The following is a 5,409-nucleotide window of genomic DNA, read 5'->3' as shown; positions in this document are numbered from 1 at the left end:
TTCTGACTATTGACATACAATTATTCATAACAGGTAAATGAAATACTTTTAAACATTTATTTAAAGATTTATGCATTCAATTTGATTAAATTTAAAAAATGGTCTATTCAAAATGTCATTGGTCAAGCATACAATAAGTACCAAAAATTGGGGAAAAGAACTACAATGTTGCAATAGACTGGTCTACTAACTTATTCAAATTTTATTCAAATTTTATGCATAATAGTTAAACAAAGGTTGTTCTTGACAACCTGAAAGCTTGCCAGAGGCTTGCTTGACATGGCAAAAAATTTGGTAAAATAACTATAAAGTTGTACTAATAGAGTACATACCTGGTGGGCAGTTGCAGGCAGCTCTTGTTTCTCTTCTCTTGATGCTTTCGTGGACTTCTGATGAATTTATCGTCCTGACCTGAAAGAAAAAGGGGTATCATTACGTTTAATTATAATCAGGACAGGAGAAGTCCATAGTATATTGTGACTGCCCCATCTGTCGAAGCCTTTAGTCTCCAATTAACGAGAGGCTGCAGTCCCTAGATCCAATGCTGTTTTTACTTGCACCTTGTCATGTATTGGTACATGCAACCTACCCTTATAACACACACTATACCACAGTTATGCAAGAATCTACAAGGTTGAAGGAAGCAGAGCATACCCATGAAGAAGAAGAAGTATTTTCAAATTATCAACTGAATTTCAATACCCTATTGTATGACCCATAGAAAATATGTTCAGATTGCATAATTGTAATATTCGCAAATTTCAAGAGGTGACACACAAAGCTAATGAAATTGCCTTAGGCCTTAGGGTGTGTTTTTTTTATCAAAAGTAGTTGCAATCTTGTTCCATACACATGAAATAACAATAACACTACATCCAAACCGGTTTGTAGGGCACCCTGGTCCTGCAGACAGAACTCAGAAGTGGCAAGTCATTCCTAATTATCCAAGGAAGTTGTTTACTCTCCAAGGTGTATTTAAACAAGCTTAAACTCTTGTCTACTCTCCCCCTTTAAAACTTACTCAAATCAATTCACCTTATGCACAGTTTGTCCAATGTTAACATTCAGAGTTTTGACAGGCGAAACCATATCACTGTAGACATTGCCAGCGGGTAACCGCAGATTTCAGCCCCGGTGGTACGGGCGGAAATGTCGGCACCCCTGCGTTCGAACAGAGAACTCGAGAACACTGTGGGCATTATACTCACCGGTTTCTTAGTATTTAATTATAAACCACGAACAAATTACTTTTTGATAAATGCATACTCACATTTTTCTCGATTTCAGTCTTGTGTGCTCCGAGTTTCAAGGCTAAAAATTCCATCTTGAGTTCAGAAACTTGACGATTTGTATGAACCAGATTTGCAGCTAACGCTAAGCACAACACCGTGAGTGATAAACCCCATAGGTAGGCGAAGACGCTTCCACAGGACCAACCTGGTCGCCTTTCATGAGTTTTACTTGAAAAATCAAGGTTATTTCCACTATCCGACATTTTCACTTGTTCCTTGCATCCTCCAGTATCTATGCTTGTATTTGTATGTTCCATAATGAAATATCTCTCGGCGAAATCTCTTAGTAAATTAGTGTATTCCAGACAACAGACGACGCACACGAACACAATAAGAGCGAAATGTAACACTAGAACACGCCGATCAACTGGCATGCATGACTAGCGAAGAAACCGTGATTTGCCTCGATCGCAGGTGCGGAGATCGTCAACGCATAACACACGGAGAAAACTTTCTCGCACACGTGAGCAAATGCAATGAATATGCATGAGTTCGCCCCGCCTACTCGGATGAATATTGGTTTGCAGTAGCGGTGGACACCCCCGCAAGTAAACTCACAACTCAAATGTTCTCATTAAATTTATTGTGAGTCATCTGAATGTGTTAATAAAAGTTGTGTTTATTACCTATTGAAGTATTTTAAAGTATCAAAACACCGCCATGGATCGTTAAAAACGGTGAAACCTAGGTTAACTTTGAACTATTTGTTCTTGCACACTGCTAGTTTTGGCTATCTTCCGACCAGCTTTTGACCAATGAAAAGTCCCGAATGTGTTTCTCCAAAATTACTTACAGCGGCAAATGTGATTATAATACAAGTATTACCAGTTTCTCTATTAAACGAATTATTTCTGGTATCCGATGAAAATTCAATCAATTTTAAAGTAACACATAATACTTAAATGTAACTTTAATTTGTTTATGATTACAGATTTTATTTTCATCGCTTTGTTTTCTTCAGGTAGAGGCCATTATTTCCAAATTACCACCTTTTAACTTTATCCATTATATTTACGACTATAAAAGTAATTTATTGTGTGTATCATTCAGTATCATTGTTACTAAGTTTCTAATAACCGCTTGTAGGCTTTTGATTATGAGCAGAAGGCTAAGATACTCATGCTGTTGCTGCTACTACTTTTGCTACTTCTTCTTCTACTACTACTACGACTGTTGCTACCACCACCACTACTACTACCACTACCACTACCTCTACTGCTGCCACTACTATTACTATTACTACTACTACTACTACTACTACTACTACTACTTCTACTACTACTTCTACTACTACTACTACTACTACTACTACTACTATTACTATTATTATTACTACTACTACTACTACTACTACTACTACTACTACTTCTGCTGCTGCTACTACTGCACCGATACAGCTTGATATATATTATACTTATGTTACTTTTTTAGGAGGCTCTCGCTTTTTACGGAATGTTCTCCAATCCCCACGATATACAATGCACAGTGCTGACAATTTCGGTTGAATATTTTACCGATCGTGCTTTGAGCTTTGATAACTTATTTTTATCATATTACCCGATATCTGGTCCTGATTGCCCAACGAAATTAAGCTACCGATTAGGGGAACGTTTGTTTTTCGTTTGTTTGTATGATTACTTCCTCTTTTTCATATGATATAATTCATTATTTTCTACGCTGTCAGTCGATTACGAGAAATGTACTCATTTGCACTGCATTAAATGGGTCTAGTCACCTGAGGGGTAGCGGTACCCTGGCATACAGACAGCCGCGAGCTCCGGGGGCGCAACCTAACACTACTCCGACACGACGTGTTAAAAGACGCGCTGAATTAGGTCTTGTTCAGGTGCATCGTAAACTACACATGGAACTTTCATCCTTGAGATTTTGGTCCAAGATTTCCGTTATTTTAGCCCGTTTTTAGGAGCGAAGCCGAGTCTTTTCTACCGCACACGCTGCGATGAGAGGTGTGACCAACAGGAAAACAGGTTAGATGGGACTGTAGGGTTATGGTTCAAGGTAAGAAAACCTCCAGTAAAAAAGCTCAACGGAAAGATGTGCCATTCAACATGACTTCCATCTTGGTTTTTAAAAAATATCAGAAATTGTCATGAAGAATCACCGTAATGAGAATTATTCAAGAATATAATACATGAAAGGTCAATCTACATAATACTACTTGGAGATAACACAAAGATAAATCTTACAAAGTTACCCGAGTGAAATCATCGTTTCAAAACTTCAGCGGGAATTCCAGAAACTTCTTTCTCTCTCTTTCTTTTCTTATTTTGGCCTTCTCATTTCCCTCCATACTTCGTGTTTTTTTAGGGACAGAAACATAAAGAGGGTGTTACCGCCCCCCCCCCCCCCCCCCTGCGTACGCGCATGAGTGTAGGTATTCTTAAAATTGAGATGTATTCCTGTCCTTTGATATTCCAATATTCCTTACGAAAATTTACAATAGATATACAAATGAAGATATTAATTGCATGATATGATGCCTTTAAGCATGCCATGGGCGTAGCCATTTTCCATTTTCTTTTAAAATGTGACTTACAGGTGAAGTCGTACATGTATCATGCAAGTAACCTAAAAGTGCCCCTTTTTACATAGGAAAAGTGCCCCTTTTACATTGACAAGTGCCCCTTTTTACATAGGAAAAGGTCCCTTTTACTTTGACAAGTGCCCCTATTAATTGTTAAAAGTGCCCCTTCCCCTTTTAATAACTACCCCTTTTTAACTTGGATAAGTGCACCTTATATTTTCACATGTGCCCCCTTTCCTTTTAAAAAAGAGCCTTTTCGCTTCACATAAATGCCCCTTTTTATCTAAGAAAATAGTTCCTTTTCATTCTCATAAGTGCCTCTTTTCATCTCTTGTAAATTACCCTTTTATTTTGACACGTCTCCCTTTTCCTTCCTAATAAATGCTCTTTTTCCTTATAAGTGCCCCTTCCCCTTCTCATAATTACCACTTTTCGTCTTTGATAAGTGCCCCGTTTTTTTAACATGTGCCTCTTTTTCTTTTTAATAAGAGCCACTTCCCCTTCTCATTACCCTTTTAACAATGATATGTGCCCAATTTCCTTTCTAATAAAGAACCTATCCCTTTTTCATAAATGCCCCTTTTCACTTCTTATAAATGTCCCCTATCAAAATCTGATGGGTGCATCTTTTCCGTCGACAAATGCCCATCTCATTTTTATTCCTGATGCATGCCTCTATTTTTAGGTGTAAGAACTGCCCCATTTTCACGCCTGATAATTAGCCTTTGTAGTTTGACACGTGCTCCTTTTCTTTTCTAATAAGTGTCTTAACCCCTTTCCTCTCATCATTAACGTACCCCTAATTTCAAGCGACTAAAAGCAATTTCCCCCAAAGCTCGCTCGCTCGTAGTTATGGATGTTATCATTATGTAACTTATGAAAGATCTTTTCGGTCTTCCGTTATGAGAATGTGCTTATAACCTCAGGATTGGGTTTTTCTTCTTTATAAGATGTAATTTGTCGCACTGCAACCACACAAATCTTGAAACTTTTCCTCGCTCGCAAAAGAATTTTCAGACCATCACACCCAACTGCAAAGTATGATACGTATGCAATATCTTATTTGATGTATAAAGAAAACCATCATCCCCGATAATGTAATCACAATATAGGGGTATATACCAATGTCTAAAAATTGTATATATTCCCTTTGAAGGTGCCCTTTTTTGTTGTGCCCCCCCCCCCCCCCCCCCCCCCCATTTTGGAAGTCGCTCCGCCGCCTCTTGTATCATGCACCAAGCTTCAGCTGGAAATACTTTTTTAAATCAATAACAAAACCTTTACTTTTCAATAAGGAAATCCTAGGTGAGAAGATTGAAATTATATTTGGTGAAAATACAGGGGAACAATTGTAAATAGTTCATTTAAAAATAATAAGCAGTTGACAAAATCTATTTCATTTATGAGAAACCTTTACCCGAGAAGAACACCAACTGATTTATGCAATTTGCGTTCTGGAAATTGTGGTACAAAGGATATAGCAGGAGAATGAAACGCTTCATCACCACACACACATGGAAAGAAAGCATTCATAAATTCGAAAACATTTATTTGATAACCGACTACACATTG

At 37.8% G+C, this 5,409-nt stretch overlaps 1 long non-coding RNA gene across 1 annotated transcript; it reads right to left on the bottom strand.

Moving 5' to 3' along the window:
• Nucleotides 1-370: 370 nt before the first annotated feature.
• LOC115921775 lies at nt 371-1,865 on the bottom strand. The gene is made up of 2 exons (XR_004063105.1): nt 1,271-1,865; nt 371-411 (listed from the first exon to the last, which is right to left on the bottom strand). It is a non-coding gene; the product is annotated as an uncharacterized LOC115921775 (long non-coding RNA).
• Nucleotides 1,866-5,409: the final 3,544 nt, after the last annotated feature.

The sequence above is a fragment of the Strongylocentrotus purpuratus genome, unplaced genomic scaffold, assembly GCF_000002235.5.
Source record: "Strongylocentrotus purpuratus isolate Spur 01 unplaced genomic scaffold, Spur_5.0 spur5_scaffold_10, whole genome shotgun sequence".
NCBI classification, from domain to species: Eukaryota; Metazoa; Echinodermata; class Echinoidea; order Camarodonta; family Strongylocentrotidae; genus Strongylocentrotus; species Strongylocentrotus purpuratus.
The sequence above is the reverse complement of the archived record's forward strand: the minus strand, read 5'-3'. Positions and strand labels throughout refer to the sequence as shown.